This window comes from Dasypus novemcinctus, chromosome 23 (genome assembly GCF_030445035.2).
Source record: "Dasypus novemcinctus isolate mDasNov1 chromosome 23, mDasNov1.1.hap2, whole genome shotgun sequence".
NCBI classification, from domain to species: domain Eukaryota; kingdom Metazoa; phylum Chordata; class Mammalia; order Cingulata; family Dasypodidae; genus Dasypus; species Dasypus novemcinctus.
Window position 1 is genome coordinate 46,755,044 of NC_080695.1, and position 18,322 is coordinate 46,773,365.

Genomic DNA, 18,322 nt, shown 5'->3' on the forward strand with positions numbered 1-18,322 from the left:
CTACTGCTTCCAGTGCTAACATAGTGAAGTCACTTGGTAATCATCCTCTCAGTGAATCAGGATTTGAAGAACTAAATCCATCTCCATGTTCTCTTCAGGTGCTGCAAATATCTGAAGACTGCTTTCTTACGCCCTCATCTTCTCTCTGTAAATACCACCTCCCATAGTTTAAATACACCCATTTACTTAATCATCCCTATTTTAAGCGAGATTTAGTAGAATGGTCATGGGAAAAAACAGTTTAGTTTAACTTGGAAACTTACTTTATAACCTAGAGCAAGTTATTAACAGTTCTCAAAGTCTTGAGAGTGTTGTGAGCTATAAAGTTCTATGAACACGTCAACAGTATTGCATACCTGACATCAGGTAATGAGTTTACTCCTACCACAGTCTTATTAATTGGTAATTGTTATCGGGTTTATTTTGATTTTGCTAATTCTCCAAATCCATCACTCTAAATGTACCCATGTCTTTATTTATTCTGTTTAAAATGTGGTGCTGAGACCTGGACCTCATGCTCTAGGAATCTCTGTCCATGGTAGAATGCTGTGGGTTTCTGTGAGCTTTACATCTATTATGAAGGCTAAGTCAATAGACATTGTCTATGGTTGTTCCCAGACCTATCAGCCCAGAAATCAAAAAAGAAATTGAGACTATTCTGACATGAAATATAGTTCTAACTAGATAAAAGAATCCCACTGATAGTTTCCTTTTGTAATCAATCACAATTTACTCTTATTTTCCTTTTTTCTCCTCAGATTACACTGCAACAATATCAAGTTTACCAGTCTCTAATTATTGGTACCATGTATACCCAATTAAAAAAAATGGTGGGCCACTTTTATATGGCTGCAGTCTTCTTTGAACAATTCTTATACCTCTAACAATTTTTATTATTGCCTGGATATGGTAGACCTAAAAACTGAATTAATTTAAGGATGAAGTGCTCTTTCATTACTTGGGACTTCAGTTCCCTCATTCGTATTTTCCCCACGTTTTTACTACACTTAAAATATTAAGTCAGCATATGTAAAATTGATTTTGTTGGTACTTCCTCTCTATGAATTTTAGATTTATGTAACTATCATCACAATCAGCATCCAGGAAAAGTTCCATCATCACAAAAACCTCTAATACTCTATTCCCTTAAAATCACACATTTGTCCAATCCCCACCCTGGTAGTCATAGTCTATAGTTAAATTCTGTATTTGTCCTCAATCCAGAATCTGTTTGTTTCTTTTTCCAGAATCCTCAAATAGTTTCTCTAAATTACCTGGAAACAGAACTCCTCTTGAAGTGTATAGTTGAATTCCATAATTTCCCTCAATCCAGAATCTGTTCTTTTTCCCCCAGAATCCTCAAATAGTTTCTCTAACTTACCTGGAAACAGAACTCTTCTTTAATTTGAATATTTTCTCTTAAAAAAATGATTCAGGAGAAAAACTAGAATAGACTCTTTATATAAATGAAGGTACTCTGTTCCTGAGAGTAGACTTTGATAGGAGGAGAGAATAAAGTAATATTTAGAGAAACCGAGAGAGTATGTGGGCAAAACAGTAAATCAGGGATCTCAACAAGAGACAAATTTGGCTAGTATTATGATACAGTGTGAAAGGAAGCATGATCTAAAAGCCAAAATACATAGATTCTCATCCTACATATGAGGAGGTTTAACTAAATCATCTTTATGGCTCTGGTTAAAACTGCTGTCCTCCAGTTCTGAGTTGACTTGGTTCACTGGTTACTGTTTGTATTTTCCATATAACTAATTAGTATATAGCTGGAGTGCCTGTGTTGTCAGGGCTAGATGACCATAATTAACTACTTGATGGAGTCTACTAGGCATCAGATATTAAAACACTTGTTCAACATGAGCTCAAATTAAAATAAAAGACATCATTTCATTTAAAGGGTGTTTAACACCTGATTTTCCTCACATTCAGTTGGTATTTAAATACATACCTGAAATAGGTTTTTTCCTTCGTTTTATAGATTATTAAATGTCATAAAAATAGAATTTGTTCTTACAGTAATCTTATTTCTATATGTATTTGTACAGTAGTATTTTTCATAAACTTCTTCTATAGCACACTTATTGGGTTTGAAACATTCTTGAAAATAACAATGATAAAGCATAACTTGGTTCTTTGGTTCAGAAAAAATATTATTTTTCTTTTTTCTTTGTTGTTGTTTAATTAATATTTACTAAGTCCGGGGATTTCCCTAAGCATTTTTTTTTGGCGTCAAAAGAGCAGCTAGGGAAGCGGACTTGGTCCAATGGATAGGGCGTCTGCCTACCACATGGTAGGTCCGCGGTTCAAACCCCGGGCCTCCTTGACCCATGTAGAGCTGGCCCACATGCAGTGCTGATGCGCGCAGGGAGTGCCGTGCCACGCAGGGGTGTCCCCGTGTAGGGGAGCCCCACGAGCAAGGAGTGCGCCCCATAAAGAGAGCCGCCCAGCATGAAAGAAAGTGCAGCCTGCCCAAGAATGGCCCTACACACATGGAGAGCTGACATCCACAAAGATGACTCAACAAAAAGAAACACAGATTCCCTTGCCACTGACAACAGAAGCTGACAAAGAAGACACAGCAAATAGACACAGAGAACAGACAACTGGGGCGGGGGAGGAAGGGGAGAGAAATAAATAAAATAAATCTTTAAAAAACTAAAAATTAAAAAAAAATGAAAGCAAGCATTTCATCCAGTGTCTGGCACATAATAACTGTTTAATAAAAAAAAAAAGGAAAAAAAAAAAAGAGCAGCTAAACTTTCCAAATTGGCAACAGTTAAGGTGAACAAGTCTTATTCTAATATAAGGAAGGCAAATCAGGGTAGAACCAAAATTATTTAAATGGGGTTGCCAGCATTTCAATTTCCACAAAGCTTTTAGCCTGCTGTTATCTTTGTTTTCACCACTATAACTGTATCAACTCCAAAGCTGCTTTTAAATTGAACGTTTAAATAAATGCATTGTCAATTCGTTATTATGGTAAAGGGAATATTTAGTTAGAAACATGGATGTGGAGAAATGATGATACAGTCGAGTTGTTTTTTAATACAAGTATACTTTCATTATCCGTCTTGCCATAACCCACGTAAACCTAATGACATCCAAAAGCAGTACTGGCAAAGCCCATTCACAATATGTTCTTTTTAAAGCTAGAGTAAATTGTTGTTCAAAAACAAATGGTATTACAGTGTCTGACTGACTTTGTATGCACCTAGCACCTCTGAACCCTTTAGCTAAAAGAACAAGGAAAGAAACATAATGATGTTAATTAGCATCAAGCCCATGCCGAAGAGATTTTCTTTTTGATATTCAACTTCAGCTTAAATGAAATATGGGGTAAATTGTTGGCAAAGTATTTAAACATGAAATGAGCTGCAAACTAATTGGTTCCTCAATGGATTTTTTATGAACAGCTTTTAAATGCTATATAAACAACATAGAGCAAGCCCGATTTCTTCATCCTTTGTACTTAGATGTCCTTAAGCAAGGGAATGACAATAATCACCTTTTTTCCTGTCCTCCAATCCTGTCCCTCACCCTCTGAAGCTGGAGTTAGAGAAACACAGGGTCTTCTGGATAACCTTGAAGGGCTGTGATCTCCCAAGCTGAGGTATGTTTGTTCTGGAAGTGCATAAATGCGCAGATTGATATTTTCAGCAGGCCAGTGTTTCACTTGCTGCCAGAGCAGAGCCGTCAGGTAGGTAGACGTGCGACTATCGATAGTACTTTCTTCTCATTCCGGACACTGAAATGATGTTTTGTTGGATGTAAGGACAGATGTATAGGCATTTGATGACACATTAGATGCTTATGAAAAGGCTGAGATTGAAGCATCAATTCTTTTATAACATGAAGTGACAATCCAGAGGAAAAATGTACATTAAAACTCGGTACTCCTAACACAAACCCGGTGCCCAAACAATCCATTGTGCTATACTTCTTTTCCCTGTATATTACTCTACCTCTGTTTATAGAAGAAGTCTTTCTCTTCCCTGGTGATCATGTTCACTTTTTAACTGTTGTTCAAACAGAACATCTCAGGTGGATTCCTATTCACTCCCCGGGGAAGAGATCACCTACTGTTGTGAATTTTCTGCTTAAATGTGGTCCACACTCTTAACACGTTTTCCACATGCCTTATCTCTCTTTTATTTTGAGAACCACAAGGGCAAGCATCATGCCCTATCATGACTATGACTTTGGTTTTTATACCATAATTCTTAATACACAGAGCCTTGCCTAGAAGTCAGTACATAGATTGTGAATGAATGTAACAGCAAAAACGTTTCTATAAGGACTATGCATAGTAATGACAGTACACACAAATTCTGATTGTCCTGTGAGGCAGCTCATCATTTAATCCTAGATATCAAATAGATTGAAGAGAATCCTGGGAGAAAAATGTCAGGGAATGGAGAGCATTTCATGAAGAAATTCCTATGAGACTGACAAGGAATAGCTTGAGTCTATCTCTTGCCTCCTATAAAATCCAACCCTTTCCCCCTGACTATTACTAAGTGGTTTTTCTCCTGCTATCCTGACATTTTTCTCACCTGCAATATATATTCCATATTTCTCCCAAAGGAATTATTTTAACCTCCATATGTGATATATTCATTCTGGCTTAAATTTCTTCAATCTCCCCATACTATTCAAAGTAATATTCAACCACATTGGTATAATATGTAATTCCCCTTCAACTACCTCCCATGCCTGTCGCCACACTTTTCCTCTGAAAAACTCCAGGCAAGGTATATACTCCTATCCTGTTAGGCCTCTGATGGGAATGAACTTTCCTTTATATCCTTAACTTATCTTCTACAAAATTCAAATTATGTCATCTCTTCTAAGAAACTTTCTTTTATACCTTATTTTGATTTGTGTTTCTATAGCAACTCATCAAGCATTTCCACCATGAGGCTGGCTGCAAGCTGCTTGAAGCTAATGAATGTGCTTCAAATATAGTAGAAGAGAACATTATTTGACTCTATGTGTCATACATATACAGAAATCAATATTAAGACTTGAATTGCATCACAGAATATTCACTGAACTGAGGCAGTTTGGCAAATCAAAGAATGGGGAAAAAAAAGAAAAGATGGTTTGCATCCATCCCTGTTTTTAGTTAACTTTTCAGTCCATGTAACTAGCCAGAATTCTGAGCTCATAATCCTATAAGGGACCTACCTGTTTCAACTTAATCTTGCTTCAGTTTTTTAGCATTTGAATTGTGTTACTAGGAAGGAGGTGGATGTTAATGAATTGTATTACAGAATTACATAAAACGTTTAAAGTGTACATACTAATGGAAATGGGGGTCTCCCCTGGCTGAGCCCGGGTCTTGGGCCCATGCCTTCCCCGCCGGGTCCAGCCCAAACACCAGCACTCGCCACGCGGGCCCGCTCGGACCAGAGCTCCCTGCCCTGCCCGGTGGACATCCAACGGTGCAGTGCCCGCGAGGCCTCTGGCCCCTGCCCCTCTGGCCCGTGCCCCTCTGGCCACAGCCGCAGCCGGGGGCCTCCTTCCCCCGGGGGGGACGGCAGGGCCCGTGGATCTGTGCTCGGGGCACGAGGGCGCACGAGGGCACGGCGAGCAGAGGCGCTGGTCCTGGCAGCCCGGCTCCGCGTCCAGTTGGGCTCGCGGCTGGGAGACCGAGGCCCAGCGGTGCAGGGTGTCACTGGCGGCGGGCAGGTGTGCGGAGGCCGGGTCTCGCTAGCGGGAGACCTGAAGGAAGCGGCCTCCCGAGGGGATCTCCCCCACGGGGCGCGCGGCGCGGGTTGCAAGGGTCCCTCCCGCCGGCGGCAAGTGCCCAGGCGCCTTCTGGAAGGTCTGGCCGAGCCGGCGGCCGTGTCGCCCTCGACTCCCGCCAGGCGCATCTGCAGGAGCTGGGCGAGCTCCGCCGTCAGCAGGCGCTGGCGACAGCGAGGCCTAGACCGGCTGCGGCCGGGACGCCTGCAGGGGCTCGGGGTGGCAGGGCAGCGGGCCGGGGCCCCAGCTCTGCGGCCCAGGGCCTCTGCGAGGAGAGGCCGGTGCCCACGGCAGCCCGGCAGGGCCCAGGCGCAGGTGCGCGGGCACCGAGGCCACGCCCACCGCCGCGGCCCGGGGGCGCTTCCGCTGCGTGCGCCTCGGGGCCTCCCGCTGCGGCTGGGCAGCCCCTGGTGCCAGGTGCAAGGGCCTCTGCTCTGGCCCCAGCTGCGCAGGCCTGCGGACAGCCTGGCCCCGATCCGGCCACCTGCCGCTCTCCACCTGGCTCCACGGCGGGCGTTTGCAGCCAGCGCGGCCGCCCGCATCCGACGCCGGCTCGTGGCCGCCGCTCCAAGGGAGAGCGGCCGCTCCCGCGCACGGCGCGGCTGTGTGGCGTGAAGGCCGGGCGGCGTGCGGGGCGACCCCCGCCCTCCGGGTGGGCGTGGCTCCTGGGGGCGGCCCCGGCGGCCGAGGGCAGAGCTCTGTGCGCGGTCGGGAGCGCGAGGTCTGGACGCGAGGACCCGCTGCGACGGCCGAGGGCCCAGGGCCCGAGCTCCGGGGGTAAGGCGGTAAGGCGTGCGGGGTGGGGGCGTGTGTGCGCGTGTGTGGGGGGCCGGAGGCGTGCGGGCGCGTGGGCGGCAGGCCGGGACTGGGGCTGGCCCCGCCTCCTGGGCCGGGGCGGTACCGGCTCAGGGGCGCCGGCTGGGCGTGGTGGCAGGTGCTTGGCCCGGGCGCGGGGTGGTGAGGCAGGGCCGGCCGGCAGGGGGCGCCGGCGCTCGCGCCTGAGGCGGGTCGCTTCGGGAGAGTCGGGGGCCGGCCGGCCTGGCACCAGGGGTGCGGGTGGTGGTCGGGGGTCCGCAGGGCGCCGTCCACGGACTGAGCCGTCGGTGGCGCGGGGCCCGCGCCGTGGGCCCGAGGGCGGAGCAGGGGCCGGTGACGTGTGGGCAGGCGAGCGGCGGGGGTCCCGGGAGCCAGTGGCGTGCGGGGGAGGTGGGGCTCGAGGCCAGGTAGGGCCAGAGCGGCGGGCGGCAGCGGCGAGCTGAAAGGCCGGTCCCGGAGGCGGCCGCCCTCAGCCTCCGGGGGCGGGGCGGGAGCGGAAGGCTGGCGGCTGACTGCGCGGCGGCCCGCAGCGGGCTCTTGAGGCTGCAGGGGGCGGCAGCCGGCGTCGACGCCCTTAGCACCCTGAACGCGCCCGATCTCGTCTGATCTTGGAAGCTAAGCAGGGTCGTGCCTGCTTAGTGCTTGGATGGGAGACCGCCTGGGAATACTGGGTGCTCTGGCTCTTGCCACGCGCCGTCCCCTCCTTCTCGGTCGCGCTCCTTTTGCCCGCCCCGAGCCCGTCTCCCCGCAGCCCTCAGGGCCAGGTATGCAGGCCCCCGGCCCCAACCCCAACCCCAACCCGCGCGCGCCCTTCCCTGGCGGCGCAGCCACGCAGGCAGCCACGCAGGCGGCGGCCACCCAGCCCTTCCTTGGAGCTCGCAGCCCCGCACCAACCCACACCTGGCTGGTGCACGCAGGGGCCCGCGCCCACTGCGCCTGGGCCCAAGACCCCAGGCCCGCTAGACCTGTCGGCGTCCGGCGGGCCCTGCCTCTGGCCCGTGCCCTGGAACCGTGCACACCGGGCCTGCCCCTTCTCGCCTTTTCCCGGCTTGCCTGGCACCACGCCGATGGGCCCCATGCCACAGACTTCCCGTGGCCCCCTGAGCGCAGGGGACAGGCCCTACCCAACTTCAGTAACACAATGAGCCCTATTGTAAACAATGGACTAGAGTTAATAATACATCTCTAAAAACGTCCATCCATTAATTATAACAAATGTACCTCTCTAACACAAGGTGTTAATAATAGGATGGTTGATATATTGGAACCTTTTGTTTTATATATTTTATGTAATACATTTCTGTACATCTACAACTTATCTGAAAATATTAATTAAAAATGGTAAAATACACAGTCTGTCAAAATACATGTATGTTTAATATCTTAAAATATTATATTTTCCAAAAAATTAGTGGTAAGAGTGACAATGATTTTTTATATCCTTACAAAGGTCTTTAATGTCTGATTCAATAGAAAATACCTGGATTCTCATATCTGCTGCTTCTTTCAATCTATTTTACTATGCTGCCTTGATTGAAGTACATGAAGAAAATCAAGTTTCAATCAGATATGTATTTGGAAAAGAAAGGAATATTTTGACAAACTTTCCAGATCATGATGAATATTTTTCTTTGCTACTACACCAACATTCAACTTTCCTTAAATAACGGTTTCTAATGGTTAGTTAAAACATGAAATCTGAAACCTCATCAATTAGTTTTTTGTGCTCTTACTTTAAAACAAATGGCCTCTCTCAGGAAACTATTAAACTCATGATGGCAAAAACAAATTTTCCAAAATTATAATTTTCTCAAAAGCCTGAATCTCATCAATTAGCCACAAATATTGTCAGTTGTTTCCCTTAAAATGACAGGTTCACCTGATTTCTTTTAAGAACATAGCTTCCAGATAACTTGTTCTGAGAGTCCATGGTCTCTCAGTTATTCTTTTAAATAAAAATGTTGTTCTATGAATAAAGCTACTAGATCATCCTACAACTCATAGCAATCGTGCTGCACATGCTTTTCCTGGATATAACCTTGTACTCTGGTATGCAGCAGAAGTGCTTTACACATACTTCCATTTTGTCACAATGGATGTTTAAAAATGTGTGCTCATGGATTGATAACTAATGAAATTTATACATTTTTCCTGCTTTACCAAGAACATTCTTAGGCAAAACTGGTTTTGCTTGTATTTGTTTATTTTTATTGCAAGTACACAGAAGTGAGGGATATGAAAATAATAACTTGATTCTAGTGCCTTGATTCATGCTAAGACGCCAACAGTTTTACTGCAATTGCTTGTATACCATCCTTGCAAATGTCAGCGCAGTGAAAAAGGCCAAAAATGTCCTAGTATTATTAAGAAAATTTCACTGACATTTCAGGCTCCCTTTAAGGATTTCTGGGATGCCTAGGGGTCAGAAGACCAAGCTTTGGAAATTACTGTTCTAACAGACATAGTGGAGTTACCTTCCATGATAACTACCTAGAGGAAATCTGCACTTTGACCAATCGCCTAAGAAGAAAGAGGCTTATGCAATTTTCAGAAAGGTGGCAATATAATTACCATATGTTTAGAGTCAGAAGAAACTAGGTTTTAATTCAGCCATGTAACTTAGAATCCTATAGCCTTTGACTAATTACTTAACTCCTGTTTTATTTATTTTTTCCTTTTCCTTACTTGCTAAAATAAATTAGGTATATTGTAAGAATAAAATTAGAAGGCACACATACACCGTCAATACTGGCATATTGAAAATATCTGATAAATAGCAGCCCCTATTATTTTTGTTCTTGCCAACAAAATATGTATAATTTAGTGGATATGTTTAACTTTTGATGCCTCTATCCAATGTTTACTGCATGAGCAGTGTTACAGGTGAATGTGGATTACAGTAAAAGAGCCAATTTTAATACATGTGCCATGACAGGTGATTCCTTCTAAAGCTAATAGCACTAGAAGATTAATGCAGATAGAATTACAGTATTCAGTTATTTTGAAAAAAAAATATTTCATTAATGTCTGTCCTTCCATGCATCACCATTTTAATCAGAGAATTTTGTTTATGAGTCATTGTGGCCCTGTGAGAAGAAAATGTCACAAGACTTGGTAGAGCTAATTAGCAAGTCTGGGACACCAGAAAAGAGTCACAAAAGGAATGGGCACTTGTTTCTTAGTTTAGGAAAGTACTCTTCACATATGAAAATGACTCAACTCTTGCAAGAATTCAAGGCAAATTGAATTTTTATCTTTGTCTGACATAAGAATCTAAATTGTGAAAATGAGAATGGTGCAGTTATATCAAGATTGGACTTCCATTCTGTTTAAACCTATTTCGTTGCTATTAGCATTAAATGAAGACTGTAGAAAACGATAAAGAATATTGGGAAGCTATGGCAAAAAGTCAGATAGGTTGGATTCATGTTCCAGTTCTGTTACTTAGTGTATGTCTAACCCTGAGTAGTTCCTTAATTGCCCTAAGCCCCCACTTCCTCAGACGTGATGGAAAAAAATATCTACCTCAAGGTGGTTCTGAAGGATTGAAGTGGGGCAAACTATTAGAAGTACATAACATCCTCACGTGGAATGTGTTGCCTAAATATTTGTTTCTTTACAGCTTTTGGTCTAATTATTACATTACGGGAGGCTCACAGATGTACTAGTGAGGAGAGAGCATTTCAAATGGACACACTGGTGTGTAATCAGGTAGACATGCACACATATGCTTATTTATATACTCTCAAGGCATATAGGTCCTTCAGTTTTGACGTGTGTAGGGAAGTGCGGGATGTGTCTGGACAAGGAGGTAGTGATCAGAATTTGAAGAGTCTTATGTGTCAGGGTAAGGGAGAGTTGGGTTGTCAGTATCTCAACAGAAGCTTTACTTGGATAGTTCCTAAGTGCAAGAATACCTGACAAGAGTACATAATCAAAGCCACTCACTTTGTAATAAGAATTTCTAAAAATGTGTTAAAAGTTCAGTCATTTTAAGCCAAGTTTCGATTGCATTAATTTATTTTGGGGAATGAAGCTCTGCTATTTAGGTTTAGCCCTGAGGCCGATGGCAAGTTGTCAATATGGATTTTGGTGTTGAAGGCAGGGGACCCCTTTTGGCCGAGCCTGTGGGAAATCTTGCTTAACTGCTGAATTGCAGAAAAGTTTCCAAAGGCTTCCATCAGCCCTTGGTGGACAATTAGCAAAAGGAACTGCAGTGAAACAAGTACATTTTATAACATGCTAACAATTTACAACTCCAGGTGCTTTTTTATGAGTAGAAATCTCAAAAAATCTTTAAAACACAGAGAAAGGGTTTTAGCAAAATTGTCAGTTGTACTTCGCTTTAAAACATAGTCTAAACATTTTGGAAATAGCGTGTAACAAAGAAGTAGATTTACTATGAAAATTACTTATTTTAATGATATACTAATGTAAGTGGGACAGTCCGCTAAAACACGGCCTCAGTGTATGCCTCACATCCTTGATAGTGGTTTATAAAATTCTAAAATGTCCACAGAACTAAATGCAGGTGTCAGAAACTACCTTCCCTCTCTAGCTTCTTAGTGTCTATTCCAACCAGGTGTTCTTAATTAGCTCCACCTGTAAACTTCAATCATTTCATTCCTGGAATTTGGCTATTTGCCTTCCCAAAAAGCAACTATCTGTAAAACTCTTGCTTTACTTACAAGTCTCTTATTGTCATCAATGCCTTTCACAAACTCCCACATTTTTTGAAGATAGCTGGGTTCCAGAGTGTTCACCTCAATTTTGGCCACCCTTTTAGGTTTCCTCTTGGTTTGTGTCCATGAAGCTTTTGGGCAACTATTAAGAGTCTTATATTTGTTCCTGTTTTTTACCTTGAATTGTTCACATTCCCTGACTAGATCTTATTTATAATTGTCTCCTTTTTTACAACTGGAAATGTGCTTCCTGGATTCAGAAAATTTTCCAAAGACCTTAACTAGCTACTCACATTAAGTTAGGACAAACAACCTTCTTTTGGTTTGTTTGTTACATTTAAGTGCAGTTTGAAGAGAAGTCAGTCTGATTTACATTTAAATGTTAAGTCACCTGGAACACTTTAGAAAACTTGCTCAAGAGTTTGAGGTCAGGATTTGAGGAGGACTCTGCTGTGCACTTTGTTTTTTGTTCATTTAGAGGTAGCTGGATCTGGTGGATCTTCTAGCTGGCCACCTCACTCACATGCCTGGCCCTTCTGACCACCCTCTTTCTCTGGGCATAGCCTCTTATCCTTCATGGCCTCTCCAAGTGGTTTGGCTTGTCACAGCCTAAAAGTCTCAGGGTTGTCTGGCTTCAGACATGGTAGCTAGCTCCACACAGAAGTGTTCCCACAAGCCTCGCTGGAAACTGCAAGGTTCCTTATATACTACCCTTGAAAATGCCAACATACTCTTAGCATTCAATTGGTTAATCAAGTCCTAAAGCCAGCCCAGATTCAAGAGAAAGAAAATATAGATTATACCTGCAGCTGGGGGAAATGCCATGCACATTTTAAGAGGGAATAAATTGATGTTTGATGTGTGAAGGTAAGAAAATAAGTAAACTGAAAAAAATTTATAAACTACTTTTTCAAGAAGCTTGACTGTTGAAGTGAGAAATACAATAAGAAAGACTGGTAAAAAGAAGGAGTTGTTGTATTGAGGGAGGTTTTTCTTTTGTTATATGTTCTCCCATTTACCAGTTGTAAGAAATTCCAGTATATACTGAAGGAAAACAGAGAAGCATGAACTACTGGAAAAAACAAATTGACAGTGGATTAATAGATGAATCAATGTTATTGAGCATAAACTAGGGAATATTAATAAAATTAAAAGATTCAATTTAGGTGGAAAAGGCAGTAGGAAATAGACTAGAGGATCAGGAATTGGAAAATTTTACCTAAGTTTTAAACTGAATTTATAGGGAAAGTTATCTGCTGGGACAGGGAGCAAGAGATGTACAGAGAACTTGCAAAGAGAGATGAAAGTTTGTAATAGGTATTATAAGGACATAGTGGTATAACTCATAACTAATACAAGTAAAATTAATATTTAGTGCTGTGTTTAGAAACAGAGATTAAAAATTTAATTTCTAATGACAAGCATACACAATTGAATGACTTTCACTACTAGTACACAACAACCCTGAGCTGAAATGACTGCCTGACTCTTGCTGATGGGATAGCATAATGAGTGTATTTTACCCTTTCATTTATGCTTGAGGCTAAAATCCTATGCATTCAGTGTTCTTTTTTCTTTTTTTTTCACTTTTCCTTATCTTACATAGTCACTTCTTTCCTGCATAGATTTTTAATTTAAGGAACAATAGATGGTAATATATGAAAGAGATGAAATACACAATAAAATGGAGATGAATATCCCATTGGAAGATCCAGATAGCAGAACTCAATGTTTTTTTACATACTAAGAAGTTAACATTGTACAACAAATTCTTTTATACTTTTCTTCCTTACTGGTCTGATCCTATCTCATGGATTTAATTCTCATATATGCACTCATGATTTTCAAATCTATGTCTCCAACCCTGACTACTCCCTTGGGAAGCAAACATATTTATCCAACTATTTAGTTAACATTTTCCACTTCTGTGATATATATTAGAAATAGGAGCTAGGCTATCATATTAGCTCTACCACTTATTTCCTATGTAACTTAGAGAAAGTTACTTAATATATCCCATATCAAACCTTTTCTTCTGAAAATGGAGGTAATATTTCCTATATCATGTTTTAGGTAATTGTGGATTGAATCATGTCCCCCACAAAAGGTGAGTTCAGGTCTTAACCCTGGTCCTGTGGGTGTAAGCCCATTGTAGGTGGGACCTTTTGATGAGGTCTTTTCTTGTTAAGGTGTGGCCAGCTGAATCAGGCTGGGCCTCAATCCAATATGGCAGAAGTCCTTATATGCAAAGGAAATTGGACAGAGAAGAAGCAGCCATGGGGAACAAAAAGAAGGTGAAGTCAATAAAACCTGGAAGAGAAAGAAGAAGATGCTGCCATGTGTGGAGAATCTAAGGTCCAAGAAAAAGCCAATGACCAAGGTCACCTAGAGGCAGTCCCAGAATACCACAGTTGTTAAGGCAAAAGCCTCCTCTTGCTCATGCCTCGATTTGGGGCTTCTCCTAGCTTCAAAGCCATGAGCTAATAAATTCTCATTGTTTAAGGCAACTGTGGTGGTAAGAGGCTGTATGTACTCCAGAAAAACGTTTTCTTAAATTTAATCCATTCCAGTTTTGAACCCATTGTAAGTAGGACCTTTTGATGAGGATACATCAGGTAAGGTGTGGCCCACCTCAATCAGGATGGGTCTTATCTTGTTACTAGAGTTCTTTATAAGAGAATGAAGTTCAGAGAGAGAGAAAGCCAAAGGAGGCAAGAACCACATTAGAGGCACCCAGATGAGAAGGGAGAGACCAGGAGATACCGCCATGTGCCTTGCCAAGTGACACAGGAGCCAAGGAAGCAGGCAGCCAGCCCCAGAACACCATAGCCTTCAGGAAGAAAGCATCGCCTTGAGAATGCCCTGATTTGGACTTTCTTTTAACCTAAAACCAAAAGCTAATAAATGACCATCGCTTAAACCAACCCATTTCATGGTACTTGCTTAAGCAGCCTGGGAAACTAAAATACCAACCCATTGCATGATATTCCTTTTAGCAGATAGGAAACTAGGACAGTACTGACAAAGTATATTAACATATCCACAGTGTTAAAATTAACAGAAAAATATTTTTAGGTAATGTCTAAAATTTGCAGCTATTAAAGGAATTCTTGTAAGAACATATATTCCACCCAATTCTTCCCATAATATTTTATATTTTATTATTGGCATAGCCATCAACCCGGTTGCCTAGACTCAAACCAGAATGTTGCTTTTATTATTCTGGGCCCAGATCAATCCATGAGCTAGTCCTGTTATCTCTCTCTTCAAAATATCTTCTAAATTCCTTGATTTTTATGACCTTCACTTTTATTTCTCTGGTCAAATCAAAAGCTATTTCTTTTTTTTTTTTTTTTTTTTTTTTAATTTTTTTATTTTTTATTGACTTTGTAATAATATTACATTAAAAATATATATGTGAGGTCCCATTCAACCCCACCCCCCCCCCTCTCCCCCCCCCAACAACACTCGTTCCCATCATCATGACACATCCATTGGATTTGGTAAGTACATTTTTGGGCACCTCTGCACCTCATAGACAATGGTTCACATCATGGCCCATACTCTCCTCCATTCCATCCAGTGGGCCCTGTGAGGATTTACAATGTCCGGTGATTACCTCTGAAGCACCATCCAGGGCAGCTCCATGTCCCGAAGACGCCTCCACCTCTCATCTCTTCCTGCCTTTCCCCATACCCTTTGTCCATTATGTCCACTTTTCCCAATCCAATGCCACCTCTTCTATGTGGACACTGGATTGGTTGTGTCCATTGCACCTTTATGTCAAGAGGAGGCTCAGATTCCACCTGGATGCTGGATGCAATCCTCCCATTTTCAGTTGTAATCACTCTAGGCTCCATGGTGTGGTGGTTGTCCTTCTTCACCTCCATCTTAGCTGAGTGTGGTAAGTCCAATAAATCAGATTGTAGGTGCTGGAGTCTGTTGAGGCTCAGGATCTGGCTATCACATTGTCAGTCCAGAGATTCAAATCCCCTAAATATATCTTAAACCCCAACATTAACTGCACCTCCAGCACATTAGCATGAAAGTCTTATGAAGGGAGATCCCATCTGAGTCCAGATTCATCACACATAAACACCATTTCCAAAGAGGGGCCATCTGCCCTGGTAGTTAACCCCATCGGCCATGACCATAACTCCCATGGGTCTCTTTAGCCCTCAAAGGAGCCAATATCTGGGGGTTGTATCTGCTTTATCTGTCTCTCTGACTCTGTCAAAAGCTATTTCTTATCTGGCTACTGCAAAAGCCCTGGTTAAACAAAATTTTATATTGCCCACACAATCTATAAAATAAATTTGAGACTATATCATCTGTAAATCATATACATTTATTATCTATCAATAAGTTTTATAAATTATGAATCATATGAATTTCTGCAGATAGAGTATTTTAGAGAAAACAGAATAATCTATGGCCAAACAATGTTCCTACATAAAAGAATTATATAAACCAGATAAAATAAAAAATCACTTCTTTAAAAATATCAGAGCCACAGAAGCAGCAATGGCTGTATGTCTAACATTTTGGAAAAAGTGAACCACAGATTTTAGTGGACATTTTTCAGCCCCCTTTGGGACATTTTACCATACTTGGTGCTTAAAAAAGGCTTGGTCTGATGAACACATGCACATGATGAAACTCTCCAAGAAAAGAACCACCTGAGGGATCAAAGATAGCAGTGGCCACCTCACACACAGCACTGAGTGCAGCGCCCACTACCACCTCCCAGGCTAGTGAAGCCTCTTGATTCAGACATTGCACCTAAATAGTGGAGAACAATTACCAATAGACTGCAAACTGACGTTCTACCTAACAAATCTTAAAAACAGGACCAAAAGGATCAAAGTGTATTCAAGTAACTTATCTGCATCCCAGAAAAGAGCTCAAGAATATTTTATAGGAATGGAAAAAAATATCCAACACCAAAGTCAATTGTAGTACTTGAAGCCTGTATAATTTACTGAGTATGTTAGCAATTTTCAAGTGTCCTCTGTAGCTGATAATACGTGTCTGTAATAAATAAGACTCCACAACTGTGGGTCATAGGAAACAGGGAGGACACACAGAAAGAGATCCAAAGAGAATAATTCAAAACCACTACCTCACCATTTCCTTGATGAGGATGACCTGGCCACTGATATCTGAATCAAACTTTCCATTCTTTGTGGTATTTTCAATATAAACACCACAATGAATTGAATATGGTTTTTATTAAAGTGGGTGGGATATAGTCATTCCCAACAAATCCTTGTGTAATTTTTGCAATTACCCAAGACAAAGAATTTCTCTTATGTATTAGTGCATTAGTCAGATAACATATTTTCCTTTAAATTCCGATAGACGTCTGGCCCCCTGAAAATTATGGGGCTGCTGTGAGGAATAAGCCAATCGTGGTACCTATTCTCATAGAGCCTGCAATTTAGTGGAGAAGTCTGGCATTAGCATAGAATCACAGATATTCGATTGAATATTTTATGAAGAGAGTTAAGAGGCTGATGAGACACAATATTCAGACAGGTAGACACGGAGCTCCAGTGGGTAGCAGCACAGCAGCCCTCCTGAGGACATCATCCTGACCAGAAATAGTTATCTGTGTATGTTACAGGCAACAAATTCAGTCTCCATGGCCTAAACCAGGGGTGGGTGAGCTTTTAAGGAAAACAGCTCAGCAGCTGTCTTTGCCTGGCATTATTATCCTTACAACTGTCCAACAAAAAAAGAGTTATATTGGTATATGGCCATGAGATGTGATTCTGTATTTTATACACTGAAACACCCGCTTGAGAAGAAGCAGTTCTTGAGCTGAGTTTTTTCACACCAAGGATATCAACAATAACTTGTTAATTCCCTGCTATAGAAACTAGAACCATGCCTCGGAAGAATGTTACCCTCATTTGGTCCTGTTTACATTTTAATGAAATAAAACCTATGTCACAATAGTTGTCTGTTAGCTAGAGTTTATTTTTTTTAATGCACTTTAAGAAAAGTAAAATGAGATGAGACGTGAGCATTCTAAAATACCTGTTATATTTATAAAGGAGCAAAATATAGTGAGGCTGGTGTGAGAAGAGGTTAGCATGTCCCATTCCACTTCTGAGTGCAGATGCTGCTCTCTGGTCATTTCCAAAAGATGTGCTCCCCTCTTGATTGTGTTCTCTATTTACTTGGCATGTCATTATCTGGTACAGAAGCTTGTTGCCACAGTCACTGACTTTTTCACTGGTTTTCAGCTATCTTTGGATACCCTGGTATAGACCCCAGTATTCTGCCATATTTTGGGTCAATCTTTCTGCTGAAAGCCTCCAAAGGCTGATTAGCTGCTCTGTCCATTGCAGTACGGAGGACTCCATCACAAGCCCACCACAAGCTGGCAGGACAAAGCAACCTGGAAGACATCTCCTTATAGAATACTGACTTAAGGTGAATGAGATAAACTTTCATGAAGAGAGAAAATCTAGGTGGTAATAAAAGCTAGTTGTGTGGCAGTGTTAAATGCAAGTCACAAAAATTACTATAATTTCATTTCAAGTTCTAGTATCAGAAAAGCAAATTTATTAGTCAGAAAAGGGGTGTTGATGCAAAATACCAGAAATTGGTTGGTTTTTATAAAGGATATTTATTTGGGGTAGGAGCTTGCAGTTACCAGGCCATAAAGCATAAGTTACTTCCCTCCCCAAAGTCTACTTCCATGTGTTGGAGCAAGATGGCTGCTGACTGCTGTGAGGGTTCAGGCTTCCTGGGTTCCTCTCTTACAGGGTCTTGCTGCTCTCCAGGTTCAAGGTTCCTTTCTACCCAGGGCTTGCTTCTTCCTGGACTCAGGGTTCCTCTCCTCCTAGGACTGGAATCTCTTTCCTCTGTGAGCTTACTTCCCTGGGCTCCAGCTTAAAGCTTCAGCATCAAACTCCAACATCAAAAACCCTCAACTCTGTCCTTTGCCATGTCTTTTATCTGTGAGTCCCCACCCACAAAGGGGCATGGACTCAACACCCTAATAACATGACCCAATCAAAGCCCTAATCATAACTTAATCATGCCCAGTT

The 18,322-nt window shown here is 42.4% G+C and overlaps 1 pseudogene; it reads left to right on the plus strand.

Moving 5' to 3' along the window:
- Positions 1 to 7,143: 7,143 nt before the first annotated feature.
- LOC131275722 (5S ribosomal RNA) lies at positions 7,144 to 7,261 on the plus strand (annotated as a pseudogene).
- The last annotated feature ends 11,061 nt before the right edge of the window (positions 7,262 to 18,322 follow it).